This window comes from Montipora foliosa, chromosome 2 (genome assembly GCF_036669935.1).
Source record: "Montipora foliosa isolate CH-2021 chromosome 2, ASM3666993v2, whole genome shotgun sequence".
Classification (NCBI taxonomy): domain Eukaryota; kingdom Metazoa; phylum Cnidaria; class Anthozoa; order Scleractinia; family Acroporidae; genus Montipora; species Montipora foliosa.
The window spans coordinates 13522327-13539635 of record NC_090870.1 but is presented as its reverse complement, the minus strand read 5'-3'; the positions used below and the strand labels follow the sequence as shown (position 1 = coordinate 13539635).

General features: G+C 38.6%; 1 long non-coding RNA gene across 1 annotated transcript; it reads left to right on the top strand.

Moving 5' to 3' along the window:
• The first annotated feature begins 999 nt into the window (after nt 1-999).
• Nucleotides 1000-15333, top strand: LOC137992494 (uncharacterized). The gene is made up of 3 exons (XR_011121706.1): nt 1000-1157; nt 11667-11712; nt 13308-15333. It is a non-coding gene; the product is annotated as an uncharacterized lncRNA (long non-coding RNA).
• Nucleotides 15334-17309: the final 1976 nt, after the last annotated feature.

The window sequence follows — 17309 nt, the reverse complement described above, 5'->3', positions numbered from 1 at the left end:
CGGCCTTTCCTTAAGCGTGTCGCTTCTGGCCTATAAATAAAATATAACAGCAAGTCTAGTTTATCGTGGCAGATATCCTGAAATGCTTCCCAGCTTGCAAGGGTGCTGTAACCGTGCGACAGGAGCTTTTTGTTAAATGAGGACAAGTTGAAGTAGAACGCCATTGTTTGCGATTCATTTTCTGGTTGGCCTATCTGCATTTTCGAGTTCTTTACAAAAGGTGCTACAACTCGACGACCGCTGTAAGCCGCCAAAGCCGCTAGAGTCATGACGTTGGTTGTCGCCATTGTCAGTTGCTCCCAGTATGAAAACGCTATGAAAAACGTTCGGCTCTCTTTTGAAACACCGCGACTTGAGTCATTTCCCTTTCCATTCGGCGAGTCAGGAGTTTTCCATACAAACGGTATTGCTTTGTTCAATTCCAGAGGACTTTTCAGGTTTGTGCCATTTTGTATGGCTATTATTCGTTTGTCAAATATCTCAGTTTTCGATACCAGGTACATTTCTGAGGCTATAATTATTGCTGCAACTATACCTAATACGTAAAAGGTTTTTCTTCTCACAATTAACGACATAATCAGCACTGGATTCAGTCTGAAAAACTGTGGCTCGGGGGTAAACTTATCTGTTGTTGTCTACTGTTGATCTGCGCACGCATTTATATATGAACCAAGGCACTGTGACAAGAGATTTACGATTAAGGCATTGAATTGTTTCCCCCTACGCGTTATATTGATCTTCCTAGGGACAAGAGAAATGCTTTTAGGCTATGTTCACACGGGAACCACACCACACCTTATTCGTACTAATTTTCGCGAGGCTTTAATTTCGAAATTTTCACGATTTGTAAAAAATCGCGAAATTAGAGACTCGCTAAAATTAGGATACGCGAAAATTAACGGTAGACTCGCAGCTCTAACAAGGTGGTTCCTGATTGGTTATATTGTATCTTCGGTGGTAACCTATCAGAGATCAATAGAATGCTATTAATGTCACACTTCGTTCCTGCTTCGTCACGCGGAACAACCACATATCGTACATTGTTATAAATTACACGTCAAGGATTCGTGAATTTCAGTGTTTTTAGTCAAGGTTTGGTGCGAAAGTTGCAAGACTTTGGTTTAGCGGAAGACTACGGAAGCGAAGTTGATGTGAAGGTGAGGTGAGAGCATAATTGTGTTGGACTATCTTTCGCGTTGTTCAAATTGGACCAACTACAGAATTGATCGGGACTGGGACGACTATGATGGTGTAAGGACATGCATTTCATCGCTCCCGCAATTCTGGAAGATTTCTAAACCCTTTTCTTCAGTTTTTCTCATGGCAGAGGTCTCAGGATGTTCCAAACGTAAAGACAGAGGTAGTAATAATTCTGAAGGTAGAATCTGCTCCTCCGAAGGAAAGAAAATTTGTGGACAAGATCTTGAAGAGAGTGAGCTACAGTAAATTCAGGTAGCGACGCCGTTTTGGGAGCAGTCGAAATGTCGGAACGAATTGCACAACAACTTGAACTCATTTCGAAAAGACTGGGAGGAGTTGAAAGCAAGTTAGAGGGAATTTTGCAGAAGGTTGAGAGTTTGGAGAGGTCGATAGTCGGAGTGAAAAGCGATGTTGTAGCTCTTCAGTCGAAGACAAAGACAATGGAGAATACTATGCATGAAATGGAATCAGGCTTATCCTTCAGTGAAGTCGAAATGACGCAGCTAAAGAAACGCGTTGAAGAGAACCAGCAGGAGATTAAAGAACTGGAAGACCGCTTATTATATAAGGAAGTTTATGATAGAAGGGAGAACCTGCGTTTTCTTGGCATTCCTGAAGAAGCTGATGAGAATACAAGCGAAGTGCTATATCAATTTGTAGCGGACAAGCTCAATATCGAGGGATCTCGCGAGATTGAATTCCAACACGTACACCGGATACGAAACAAGAGAAGCGGGTCTATTTGACCAATAATTGCCCGTTTTTTGAGGTTTCCTGATCGCGAGAAAGTTTTTCGTAAGGCGATGGAATTAAAAGATGGATTGAATGTTAACGTCTACACGGACTTTCCAAAAGAAATACAAGATAGAAGAAGGAAAAAGTGGCCCAAAAGGAAGTGTGCTAGAGAGGCTGGAAAGACTGCTTTCTTCAGTAAACATGAACCAGATAAACTATTTTAAATGGTGTTTACTTTCCCTTTATTGCATCACAAAATAACCCTGCTTAAGTTGAATGAGGAGATTAAGGTTTTGATATTTCTCTTTCATTTTCTGCATGTTTTTTTCTTTTGTTTTCTCTTTTGAAATACAGTTTGTCGCGGGAGCGGTGAGCTGTACTAAATTTGAATAGTGGCAATCAGAGTTTCAATCCCAATGGACTGCATCTCGGATATAATTATCCGCAGTCTTTGTGATCTGTGTTTTACCTCTTTGTTATTTTTGTCATACTTGTCAGTGTTACGTAATTTATACATTTTAGTTGCCTTACTGTTTTGTTTTTGCAATGAGAAAATTACGAGCGTTTTGGCGAGGAGGACGTCGTTTAAGCTTAAACTTGCAAGCACAAGATGGTCAAGGAAAAGCAAAACGTAGATTTTAAATTACTCTCGCTTAATGTAAGAGGGATTCGTTCGCCGTCAAAAAGGAAGGCTATATTTCTTTGGCTGGAGAAACAGAAACAGGATATCATTTTTCTACAAGAAACTTATAGTACACCCGAAGTGGAAAGCACTTGGAAGACGCAGTGGAAAGGTAAGAACTTCTTTGCTCACGGTACAAACCATAGCTGTGGTGTGATGATTCTTGTCAGAGAAGATCTAGAATTTGAGTTGAAGGCATTAAACGCGGACTGCGAAGGCCGCTACATTTTGTTAGAAGCTGTTGTGCAAGGCTCAAATGATACCTTTGTGAATATTTATGCGCCCAATAAGGTACAGCAACAAAGTGTGTTTTTTAGAAATTTAAATGATGCGCCCGATCTTTTTTGTGGTGACTTTGAAAAGAAGATAATTATAGGTGGTGACTTTAACGTTACTTTTGACCCTAATCTTGACTGTTCGGGCGGTACTCCGGCTAAAACAGACTCAGTCAAGTGTATTCGGGATATGTGCCTTAACTATGACGTGATAGATATATGGAGAGTGAGAAACCCAGACATAAAACGTTTTACTTGGAGACAACGAAAGCCGTTCATTCAAAGAAGGTTAGACTTCTGGCTGATTAGTGACGCCTGTCAAGATGACGTTGAAGATGCAGACATTATTCCTTCTATAAATTCTGATCATTCGGCAATTGCTCTTCATTTTAGTACTATAGAGAAACAGAATCATGGCCCTTCATACTGGAAATTCAATAGTAGTCTCACTAACGATACTAACTATGTGACTCTAATAAATCAGAGTATTCCGGTCTGGTTGAACGAATTCAAGGATGTCACCGATAAGAGTTTTATGGGATTTAATGAAGTACAGAGTTAGACAGGTGACAATAAAATACAGCAAGGAAAGGGCTCGTGAAAGAAGGGAGAAATTATCTCAGATTGAAACTTTACTGAAGCAATGTGAAGACGATTGCAGTACTGATCCCACTTCCGAAAATATCGAGAAACTAGAGATGCTAAAGGGTGAATACAATTCTATCTACGAATACCTTTCTCAAGGCGCTATCATTCGCTCCAGAGCTACGTGGTATGAAAATGGCGAGAAGAGTAATAAATTTTTTCTCAGTCTCAAATGTCATAAAAAGAGCAAGAGTTCGGTAGAAAAATATTTAGTAAAGATGGTTATTTAATCTGTGATCCAAAACGAGTGATGAAAGAGATAGAACGCTTTTACGCCGATCTGTATAAGGAGGAGGAGCTAATCCCATCAGCGAATGTTTATGACTCCTTTTTAAAGAATCAGGACATACCCAAACTCTCATATGATGAGGCCTCAATATGTGAGGGAAGACTGACAAATGCGGAATGCTTTCGTGTTCTTCATCTTTTTGACTGTAATAAATCGCCTGGAAACGATGGACTCACAGTTGAGTTCTACAGAGCTTTTTGAGATGTGGTCGGAGACCTTGTTGTCGGCTGCCTTAACAGTGCGTAAGAATGTCTAATTCTCACAAACAAGCAATTATAACTTTACTAGAAAAGAAAGACAAGGACAAAATAATAATAATAATAATAATAATAATAATAATTACATTTATATAGCGCAGACCTCTATATGAATATATTCAGTTGCGCTTCACAATATTTGAAAATAAAATTATGTGAAACTGTCACGTGAACTAAAAACATAAGAAATTATTAAAAACGACAACCATATACCTATTTAAAAGCTAATTTTAAAATGAGACATGAATTGAAAAACCTATTTAAAAGCTAAATTTAAAAAATGAGTTTTAACAGCAGTCTTAAAAGTGTCCAATGTCTTTATGTTGCGAATTGTTGAAGGTAATGCATTCCAAAGATAAGGTGCAGCTGACTGAATGCACGATCGCCAAGGGTTGGACGGGTCTTAATGCTAGCTAACTCAAGTCATAAAGAGTCGTTTGACCTAAGGGAGTATCTGGATTGCTTTTTGATGCAAATTAAATCAATCAGGTAATGAGGAGCTAGACCGTATAAACACTTAAATGTCAAAAGCAAAATCTTAATGATGCAAATTAAATCAATCAGGTAATGAGGAGCTAGACCGTATAAACACTTAAATGTCAAAAGCAAAATCTTAAACTTTATGCGGTAACTAATCGGGAGCCAATGAAGGTTAAAAAGCAATGGTGTAACATGGCAGAGTCTTAGTGCTCCTATGACCAGCCGAGCTGCGGCATTCTGTATACGAGTTTCTGTATACGAGTTTCATGATATGTGAATTCGGGAGGCCATATAATAGGTTATTACAATAATCTACTCTACTGGTTATAAAAGCATGAACTAATGATTCGGTAGTTGGACGACTTAAATATTTCCTAATCCTACGTATGTTATAAAGATAATAAAAAGCAGATGAGCAAGTTCTGTTAATATGACTTAGCATACTCATTTTCGAGTCAAACCAGGTTCCTAAGTTTCGAACTTCACATGATGGAGCAATTTGGGAGTCGCCAACCAATATCATACTGATGTTGCTGACTTTCTGAAGTTGTTGTCGCGTTCCAATTAGAAGACATTCTGTCTTATCTGAATTCAGTTTTAACTTATCCGTGTGCATCCACTGACTGATAAGAGCAATACATGATTCCATGGCAGTTAAGGCAGCAGTTTCCTCCAAATCATTTCCTGGTCTAAACACGATATACAGTTGCGTGTCATCTGCATAACAATGGAGATTAGGAAGATGTGACTCGACGATGTTAAAAAGCTTGCTAGCATAGAGAGAAAATAATAATGGCCCGAGACAGCTACCTTGTGGAACTCCAAATTTAAGATTGAAAGTATTCGATAGACGCTGGGTTCTATTAGAGAGGTACGATTCAAACCAATTAAGTGCAGAACCTGAAATTCCAAAATCAAATTGGAGGCGATCTAAGAGAATCCGATGATCCACAGTATCAAAAGCGGCGCTTAAATCAAGAAGCACAAGCAATGTGACATGCTTATCTTCCATGTTCATCAAAATGTCATTTTTGACTTTAAGTAGGGCTATTTCTGTACTGTGGTGCTGTCGGTAGGCTGATTGCAATGAAGGAAAAAGATCATTCTCATTTAAGTAGGACTGGATCTGATCAGCTGCCACTCTTTTAGCCAATTTTGAAACAAAGGAAAGATTGCTGATAGGTCGAAAATTTTTAAAAGCAAAGTCAAGGCCTTGTTTTTTTAACAGTGGTGTGACAACCGAATCTTTCCAAATAACAGGGAAAAATCCAGATTCAAGCGACAGGTTTATCATGGTTGTTAATATCGGAAGTAACTCATCAAGGCAATCTTTCATGATGTTCGTAGGAACAGGATCGAGTAAACAGGATTTAGTCGGCGTTCTAAGCACAAGTTTCCTTAAATAGTCCATGTCTACACGGTGAAAAGCAGTAAAGGAAGAAGAACACTAAGAAGAATGGCGGCTGATAGTGCTGCATGAGTTCGGAATTGCATCAAGGCTAACGCGAAGATCGGATATTTTCTTGACGAAGAACGAACCCATGTCGTTGGCCAAAGCTAACTTGTCGCCGTACTGTAAAAAAGGCGATTCTGCTGACTGATTTAACAGTTTCTTTGTAGCAGCAAAAAGCTTACGTTGATTATCAGAGATGTTGCTGATGAAATCTGTATAGAATTCACAACGAGACTTGTTCATAAGAAAGACAGCTTTATTCCGAAGAAGTTTGAATGATCTCCGGTCAGATTCAGACTTTGTAGACCTCCAGTTGCGCTCAGCTATCCTCCGGAGACGTTTCACAGATCTGATCTCATCGGACAACCATGGGGCTTGACAACCAACGAGATCAGCAAGACGTTTAGGAGTGTTTAGTAACAATTCTGAATTACGAAGAACCTTCTTAAACTTGGGAAGATTAATCGATTTGATTTTCCGAAACCACGTTTCCTTGGCAGAGGATTCTGACTTAAAACCTTTCAAGTTAAACAATACAGTCGCATGGTCGGATAGAAAGGAGCCTAAAATTGGTGTGTCTTAAATGATACTGTCCATTTTGCTGGTTATGACTAAATCCAATATATGTCCTTCAACATGAGTTGCAAAGTGGACATGTTGAGCTAGTCCAAAAGAATCAAGTCGGTCCACAAATGATTCTGAATCGGGTTTATCCTCAACATCAACATGGATGTTAAAGTCACCACATAACAATATGGGCTCCGTGCATAAAACAAATGATTCAAGGTACTGAAAGAATTCGGAAACAAAGGAAGAAATTGTTACGGGATGCTTTGTGGAGTAAGGAGGTCTATAGACGACAGCAAGCCGTAAGCGAAAAGATCCATCAATTAAAATCCATCCCGAAAGTTCAAAAGAGCACCACGCAGGAGCAATAACTTGCTTGATCAAAGCTGTACCTCCACCATTACGGCCGGATCTATGTACATCATACAACTTATAACCATCGGGAGTACATTCAGCTTTCACCGCGTCATCTTTATCCGAAAACCACGTCTCACTAATTGCCAAGATGTCCAATTTATTGTCATGTATATAATCGACAAGACTCGCCGTTTTATTCCTTAATGATTGACCGTTCCATACACAAACTTTAAGGTGACGTGCATCGAGAGAGTTCGGAGGAGAGGTGTTAATTTGAACCAAATTAGCCGGATTAACATGGCGACTACTTGAATAATTAATTGATTCTCGTTGACCGCCGAAGTTTCCTAACAACCGAATAGATTGAAAACTAGATCCAAAACGTCGTCAACCTCCACGACTACCGCGCTTTCTTAAGATTTGAAGGCTCTTAAGGCGATTAAACACATCGGGTGCAATATACAAGCTTGCGAGTTTCCTCAGTGATCGTAGTTCCATCCGACCGTAAACAATGCGAAGCAACGCATTTGACGAGCGAGTCGAGGAAGAACTTGAATCTTGTGTTAATTCGATATCTCCTGGGTTGCTTTCAACGTCGACACAGATAGTCAAATCCTTTGGAAAGTCAAAATCAGGAGTCTGGAGAAGTAAAATTCCATGTTTCATCGAAACTGAACCCTCGCGTCGTACTCCTACTCGAGAGGTAAACATGATCGATTTGAATTTAACAACCTTGAAACAAAGCTCGTCGGAATTGTAGAATAATTCAGAGCCCTCAAGACGCAAACCACAGCCAGTTATAAAGGTATTGACCTTGGAGATCTTTCCAGCAACATAAAGACGAAACCCATCGGTTAGAAAAGCCAAAATTAAATAAAATAACAAGAGCCTAATAGAACGGGCAGCCATAATGGCGCGCACAAAAGAAATATTTCCAATTGGAGGCCAATATTAATGTGGATGTCAAAATTGGTTCCAAGGCAATTGCGAGAAGACTAGAGACTGTATTACCCCAAATTATACATCATAATCAAAGCGCGTATGTTAAGGGAAGGACTGTGTTTGATACAGTGAGAGCGATTGAGGATATTTTGGAGTATACTGAGACCCACAAGATTAACGGAAAAATTATTGCTATTGACTTTCAAAAGGCTTTTGATTCAGTAAGCAGGAAATTTATTTTTGAGGCCCTCTCTGTTTTTAATTTTGGCCCGTCCTTTAAAGGGGCTAGGTCACGCTATTTTAGGTAATTTTGTTTAATTTTGTTAATTATAAGCTCTAAACGTCAGAGCCTTTCATTTGCAAAATCACGGCCACATAACAACTGAGAATGATTTTCAAGCTTTGTAAATGACATTTTGATATAGACTGATATAAATTTGAAAAAAAGGTGGGCCGACGTTTTTCAAATTTACCGAAATTCAATCCATTTCAATCCTCTCCAGTTTTGTCCATCCATGTCCCTTCTTGGCTTCCCTGTGCTTTGTTAGAGTTCTTCTATAGTTTTGAACAGTTATTTTGATATTTTAGTTAATTCTATGACCATTCATTCAGTGCTGAAAATGCCTAAAATAGCGTGACCTAGCCCCTTTAAACAGTGGGTATATACATTCTATAATAATATTTCGAGCTGTGTTTTAAATAATGGTTTTTCTACCGGACCCTTTCAAGTGCAGAGCGGTGTGCGACAAGGGGACCCCCTCTCGGCATATTTGTTCATTATTTGTATGGAAATATTAGCAATTAATCTCCGTAGTGACAAAAGCATTCGAGGAATCGATGTTAATAATGAGGAAATAAAAATGGGACTCTTTGCTGATGACTTGACAGCTTTTTTGCGGGACGATTGCTCTCTAGTAAATTTTCTTAATCTTGTAAAAGAATTCGGGCTGCTTTCAGGTCTCAAGATTAATTTTGAGAAATCGGAAATAATGTTTTTGGGTAATCAAGATCCTGCAGTAAGTGATGATTATGAATTGCATAATATCAAAGTCAAGGAAGCCTTGAAAATCTTAGGGGTATACTTCTCATATGATTATCGTCTTAAACAGAAGCTAAACTTTGATGAAATAATTGACTCCATCAAAACAAAAATTAAAGATATGGAAGTGGAGAGACCTAACTGTTATAGGCAGAATTCAGATCGTTAAGACATTTATAGTTCCAATATTTATGTATCGTGCTGGTATGATAAGCCTTAACAAAGAGATAATATCTGAGGCAAATAAATTAATTTTCGATTTTATTTGGAAGGGTAAAGATAAAGTTAAACGTCTACCGCTTATCAATGACATTGAGGATGGCGGTCTTAAAGCTCCACACTTGGAATCTATGATCTTAAGACTCAGAGAATACTATGCTGTAAGAAATTCGCGAGTAATGAGCCTAGCAGCTGGAAGACCATTCTATCGTATTATTTGAAATCGGTTGGAGGTAAATTCATTTTAAGCTGCAATTTTGATGGGAAGAAATTGTGAGTGAAGCTTCCGAGGTTCTACGAAGAATGTCTTAGCTGCTTTGCGCAATGTTCAGTTGCGAGTAGGATGGATAGTTACGATATTTCGCAAGAAACACTGTCCGAAGTTATTATTTGGAATAATAAGCATATTTGAGTTCATGGTAAGTCTGTTTATAATCGTAGACTTGGTGATAAAGGGATAATTTCATTAGGTGATTTAGCGCTCGCAAAAAGTTGATTGGTACCCTGGTGTGATTTTTTGAAATTAGATATATCACCTCTCGACGCCTTCCAATTAATTGCATTGTGCGATGCTTTGCCAACAAAGTATCGTCAGTCCTTACAGATATATCAGTATGTCAATCTAGAGCCTTTTGATTCAGAGAACCATACTCAACTGTGTTTGAATGGTCAAAATGTAGCGCTTAGCAAAGCGGTTTCTAAGAGCGTGTACAAAGAACTTCGCTCAGCTCAATCGAAATACGAAGCAGAATATGCTAATGTCGTTTTAGATTGGAAGAAGATCTATAGCCTTCCTTTCACTGTTGCAATGGATTCAAAGACTCGACAATTTCAGTACAAAATATTAAATAGATACTTAGTAACGAATGTCTATCTGAAAAAGGTTGGTATAAAACTATCATCTGACTGTTCTTTTTGTGAAGCTGCGGACGAATCTCTAGAGCACTTGTTTACTTCCTGCCCCTATGTTCTCTCGTTCTGGTAGGATCTCTCGGACTGGCTTAATGATCTTGGTGTTAAAGTAGATTTACTTACTAAGGCGGATATAATTTTTGGTAGTTGGGAGCGCAAAGACGATTTCTTGTTTTTAATCACGTCCTGCTTATTGCTAAGCAGTACGTATATTATTGTAGAATCAACGCTCTCGCACCATCTCTCCGAGTATGTACTTCCAGAATTAAAGCTGTTTATGAGTTGGAGACTGCTATTTCAAAAAGTGGAAAGAGTTTGGCTTTTCATCTTCAAAAGTGGGGCAAGTATTGTAGACAAGGGCAATAACGTATTGCAGAAGTGTTCTTAACCCTCGCGGCCTCGTCGAAACGTGTCAACTTAATATTCTCAGTTTGTTGTTATCAGCTTAGGTAGCCTTAATGTAGTTTGTTCGTGTGTGTGTTGTAGCTTAGTGTTGTCCTAATGTAGTCATTTGTTTTATTACTAAACGTAAACAATAAAAATGAATAGAATACAAAAAAAAAAAAAAAAAACTACAGAATTAAGGGCCACTTTTGAAGCACTAATACGCGAGTGACTTCGGTGACTTGGCGGCTCGACTCGCCATTTATTATTATTATATCGGTCCCACTGCTTGAAGAATAAGTAAGATATATGTTTTATTGGCTCGGCCGCTCGAGGGCTCTCAGTTTCAGTTGACTACAGATTCACCGAAAATGTTGTGTAATACTTCTTTAGAAGTGCCCTTGTATTCTGTAGTTTATCCCAAAACTTTATTTTTGACCATATAAAGAAGAATGTAAGCTTATAATTAACAGAATGTAAAAACGTGCTCTCACAACCGTAGATGGAAGAAAACAGTTGAACCCAGTTTTAAACATCTGTTATTTAATAATATTTGTAGTACATCTGCCGATTCTAATGCAAACGAGCTATAAGATAGGATAAGAGCTTCAACGTGTCGAAGTCCCTAGCACACAATGTATACTAATTGGGGACACCTAACCTCAATTACTTATCTAATAATTATTATAATATATAGATAGGACCCTTCACGTGCTCTGATTGGTCAAAAACCCATGTTTTATCAGAGTATAAAATATAGTATAAAATATAGGAAAAGAGTGTTTTATTGTTTTTAGCCACATTGCCTCTATATCATAAAGCAAATGAAGAAGCCTACACTAGTACTCTAAGCCGTGTATTTCTCTATGTTAAAACACTCCAGATATTTTAGTACACTCGACAAATGCGGCTCGTGTTTTCTACATTTCCCTTGTGTTGTTAAATGCCCTTGTGTTTTATCACACTGTAATACACTGCTTGGGCTTCTTCATTTGTTACATAAAATGTGAAATGTATGTACATATGTAAGCATTGGCATCGTCTTATTTGTGAAGTTCCACATTTGAACCGTGCCCTGTAGATTACAATACCCTGGGCCCGGTGTTGGTTAAGTTAATCCAGTGTTCGAGTGAATTTAAATAAATATAAATAATATATTTCCGATTGTGTATAATGAATGGTGATTACAAAATATCCCGAGTGGCAACAGCGAGCCTTTGATTGTTGTAGGTATAGTTTACAAGTTTGGTCAAGTGGCATCGTCTGAAGGGTCATGGTGAGTTTTTATTCTGTTTTTATACTGTTTAAACTCATCGCCAATTCATCAGGTTGGGAAAAGTGCCTTAGGGATAGTGGAGCCAAGACATAAGCCTGGAGCAGAGCATGTAGGTATCCATTGTGACCCTGAGAGCGGCAACCACCAGGCACCGGCACACTGACAGAGTCAGTGGAGATACTTACGACCCCTAATAGTTACCGTCACCAATGAAAAGGAGGGAATTGAGGGAGCAAAAGCACTCAAAAGGCATGAATGGCACTCAAAGCAAACTGTACATTCTCACACAGCTGGCAAGCAAAACACGTGAGGCCTGCAAAAACCATGTATGAGACCACACTGAGCATGATTGCTGTGAGCGACCACCGGCCAGCATTGGCTTGACTCAAACTTTGCCTAAATTACATTTAGCCAAATAAAATTGTTATGTTGGACGGTACAAAATGATTCAGTTCAGATCAAAGCACAAATCATTGCTCACACTGAGCTGAATCATTGCATTCATTGTTGCTTTTTTGTTATTATCAAAATAACATTAAAGGGGCTATGTCACGCAAAATGATGTAATTTCATGACACACAAAATGCCCAAAATGTACAATACAACATTGCAATGATCACTTAAAACTGTTGAACTAACTAAAAGAAATACAGCAATAGAAAAGAGAAGCACGGATGGACACAAATAGACAAGATTGAAATGGATTGCATTTGGGTAATCTTGACAAAAGTCGGCTGGACATTTTTCAAGTTGATGGCAAATCGCCTGGAAAAAGGTCGATTTTGCTTAGAATCATCTCGTTTGTGAATGTAACAATTTTATCAGCGAAGGAATTCCACATTAACATTTTCAAATTTTAAACTCATGATGAACCCAAGATTTCCCCTTAATAGCGTGACATAGCCCCTTTAAATGTTAATGAAATGTTTGATCTGTTACACAGCATTGTTTCAAATTTGCAATATACCCCTCTTTAAAAACTGTACTTCAATGTTATTTCAGATCAAAGCACAAGAGTCAATTTTAGTTCTTGTCATCTCCAAAGCAGTTCTTTCTACGCTATATTCAAGTTGGCATTAATCTTTTAATAAATTGACAAAAGTTTAAAGACAGATATTCAAGTTTTGCTATTCACCTATACTTGAGACACTATACGTCTCCACTTAACAACTGTGTATTAAAATGTTTACAAGATCTGCCAATGCATCAGTTTTTATGCCAATTATCTGTCTCACAGCTATTTCCACTCCATAGACTTGGTGTTAAGTTCCCCACCGGGTTCCAGATACCTGAAGAAAGACTTGCTACGAAAAGTGTTGCCTTTGTTAAATTACATGCTAGATTGTCATATCCCCAAACATTTAATGGACAATGATTATCATTGCATTGGCTTTAATCCCCTGCCCTGTCAATAGACATTTTTACCTTTTATTATTTACAGAACACTGGCTTTTTATTCCAATAGAAATTTCTACAAAAATAAAGCAATAGCCACATGCACTCTTAGACTGCCTTTTAGTTACTACATGTTTAAGTGATGTAAATCACATAACACATTCGTATTTAACAAATGTTCTGAACATACTTTCTTAAAGGCTTCCTCTGGATTGAAATCTTCCCAGCGTGGCAAAAGGCAATGTCCTAATTGCAAGGCATCTTACACCAACCGATACAAACCCGAGGTCTGTAGCCAGTGTGGTTTCTTGTTGGGTGGATCTTTTGTTCAAAAGCACCCTAAGAGAACCAAGTTGAACTCTCCATCCTGCTCGTCAGTTGTTCTGGGGACGTGGAATGTGTATTTTTGTAAAACCAGCAACCGTGATGACCGCTGTTTGGTTATTAAGGATGGCAGACAAGGTAACACAAGTGTTGTTTGTGAACACCACAACTGCAAAGAAGCCCGTGCCGTTATGCTGAACAGTGGCAGATCCAGTGACTTGCCAACACATACAGAGCACTCTTTCAGCTACTCCCCCAACAAGTTCTTACTACAATAATCCCAACTTGCAGGAATATCAGTGTGGTGACTCTGTTAAAACTGAGTTGATGAGCTTGGAGAAATTTTCTGGTGATCTGCCATTAGCTGGGGAAGTTTCACCCACAGTGTTTTGTGTATTTGGCCCAGTGACGTCAAATACTGCAGCTGGATACTGTCATGTCCAGGTGAAAAGGGATACAATCAGATGTTGTTCTAAGGATTGCAAAACAATTATTGCAAAAGCAAAACAGCACAAGGCAAAAAATATATGCATACATGTGCATATCCTAATTAGCTTAGGTGTTATGCTAAGCAACAAGGCAGCATCGGCATCAGCACATGTTGCATGTGAGCCAACAAATGCTGGGGCTCCAACATCAACTACAGGTAGTTCTCTTCTCGAAGCACCGCCAACCGTAATAATGCCACCAGAAACCGGAACAGCCGAGCCTTTAGATTCTATAAGCCGCACATCTACAATTCAACTCAGCATGAGGAGGTCATTACCACTGGCTATCCCAATAGCTGTTTTAAAGCAGGCTCATTCTTTTGATGTCAGTGGTTGGCCTCCTTCCCTAGCACCATCATCCACCACTTGCGGCTTGTGTTACAGCCCACTGTCGAAAGAACGGTGTCATCCAGGTCAACGAGGAGAGTTGACTTGCTTGCTGATTACCAACATGAACCCTTTCAAGCCTATCACATTGCTTTTGAAATTCTGTGAAAATCCAAGTTGCCAAGCCATGCACCAAGTGTTTCCATATAATTTAGGCAAGTTAATTGTAATATTAATGTTGTGTATCAGTAGTGTGTAAGGAATGCATTAAGGTCCACTATTCATGTAATTCCTGGAGAAATAATGGAACTTCAAGATTGATTTGTATTACCTTCTACAGTGTAGGTCACTCCTTAAGGACGTTCGCGCCAAAATCTTCCTACGGTGAGATTTTCTTCATTTCTCGCCTAGAGTTAGGTCATAAAGTACTTACTCCAAAAATGAAAAAAAAAGGGGGGTCACCGACTTTGTTTCGGAGAAAATGGCAGTGGAAAAATGCCTTAATTTCGAGAAATCGGTCATAATAGCGAGATGTAGCCTCATCTGCTCATCCATCGAAAATCATAAAAATAAACTGTTGGAGTGAAAGTTTCCGTGCATAGGTTTTTAGGAGTGAGATTTTTAGATAATTGTATGCCGCTAGGGATGTGGTAAACAGTAGAGTTCATCCTCGACGAGCGTTTTCGTAAGCTCTATCCGTTGCAACCACTACCGGAATTCGATGGCACGAGGAAAGAAAATGTTAAAAAAGGATAACTTCTTACGGTGAGAATTTTTTCATTTCATCATATTTAGATGCAGGTGCAACTAGTGGAGGACCTTTCTTTTTCATGTTAGTTCAAAAGGGAGATAAATGAAAAGAGAATGGGAAAAAACTTGGTGAAAATCCCAAAGGGGGAGGGGTGATTTTGTGCAAAGCTGGCTGGGACAAGGATTATGAAGAACACTTTGATTTGTCTAAAGTGCTAAACAACACAGAACTCTAGCTATCTTTGCCATTTTTAAGCTATGGTCAATATTGTCTGATTCACTTTCATTGTGGTTGCTTTCCTACAAAGCCATGATACAGAATGCTTTTCTATGGTAGGCAAGGGTTGTTTGGAAAATTTCTCAGTTTCTGTCAGTTATTAAAGGTTCCCTAGCTGATTTACTGAGAGGGACAAAAGACCCCCAACATTCTTTGGGACCGGGGACCTAAGGATAAGATGGGGTAGTAAAGATGTCTTCTGTAAACAATTTTAGGGCCAATATTTTATACAACTGTAAAAATGGAGGTCCTGCACAAAAGATGGGGACCAAAAGAAAGACAATTTACCATTGATACATTAATGTCTGATCCTTAACCATGGCAAAGATTATCACAAGCAAATAAGAAATTGATAGTCGATCACCACATATTAGAAGTTTTAAAATAACACTTTTTATAAGTAGTTGTTGCTGATCCACAGATTATAAAAAAGGAGATCATCGACTGTATTGGGAAGAGCCCAAGGAGGTCAAGGGTAAAAAAATTGAGTTTACAGGAGTACCTTTTTACATAATGGGCTGCAAGCTCTTCGATTGCCAGCATGGGAAAGACAGAAATGCTGTTGTGAAAAGGAAACAACAACAACAACGAGAAGAAGTGGGTGAAACAGGAATATTGCTATTATTTATTATTTTATTTGAAATCCAATTTGATTAATGAATAATAGGTTCAATTTTTTTTAGGATGGAGATTTTATCTTTAACAAGAATAGATATCTAGTACAGCCGTCCAAAAAAGCAAACTGTCCAGCAAGATTAAAACTGAGGGATGTTGTAGCATTTCCAGATTACAAGGTAGATAATTACAATTTATTGTAAAGTTGTATGATCTTGCAGCTAACAGGCACACACTACATTCCAGATTGAAGAGGATTCAAAAAATGCAAGGGCAAAGACATCAAAGAGACTGAAGGAAGATCTAAGTAAAGGAACACTTAAATCTGAGAGAAGAATCTATACAGAATTTCCCTCTAGTACAGACCATGCGCATCACCTCATGGGAGAGGTAAGACAATAGACAATAGAGAGAAAAAAAGATTTGAATGTAATATTAGTCCATGAAAAGATAATGCTACACCCAAAAATGAATAATTAAATAACTACACTTATACAGGGATTGACCTTTAATACATCAGAGTCTACTGTCAGTACTCGAACTGGTTACTTTCCTCAGGCAATTAAGGGTGCCTCTCATTCAATTATATGTTTAGTTACTGTCAAACTGGAGAAATGATAAAGACTTGAAATGTTCCAGACTGAATGACCATTAACAGCAAAATTCAGGAAATGTGAGCAATGCACATTACCCCAAAGTAATCAGCAACAATCATCTCATCCAAGTGACTTTTACTTGCACCATAATAAATTCTATACATATTTACTAGTTTTCATGGTTTTCCGGATTTCACATCAATATATTGCAGTCATTGTTTTGGGTTTAACATGTGCTTAAACATTTTGCAGGGAAGTGGCCTTTCCCAACCTGTGGATAGCAGGATAATAAAAAAAAATTGATGAGCTAGTCCATGAAGGCGTGAAGAACACTCATGAGATGCGGAGGCACATAAAAAGCTATGTGAAAAATGAAGTACTGTCTGAAGATGAAAGTCAACCGTCTCCCTTGAACCGTCGCTTCTTCCCAAAGCTAGCTGACATCAGAAGTCACATGTACCGTGCTTCTGTAAAAAGTCGATTCTCTAAGATAGATCAAGAAAACATTGTACAAAAAATTTTTCAGTGGAAATCTGTGAACCAAGGAGACCTCTTCTTCTTCCGGCCATACAGTGCAGTTTCTCCCAACAAAAATGATCCACCTGAAGGCCATTCTGACCCTACCCTGCTCTTTGTCCATCAAAGTTCCTGGCAGCGTAGACTCCTACAAAGATATGGCAATCACATGTGCTTGCTGGATGCCACTTATAAAACTACTCAATATGCGCTACCCTTATTCTTCCTTGTGGTCCAAACGAATGTTGACTACCAAGTGGTTGGATCATTCATAACACAAAACGAAACTTCTGCATGCATAAAAGAGGC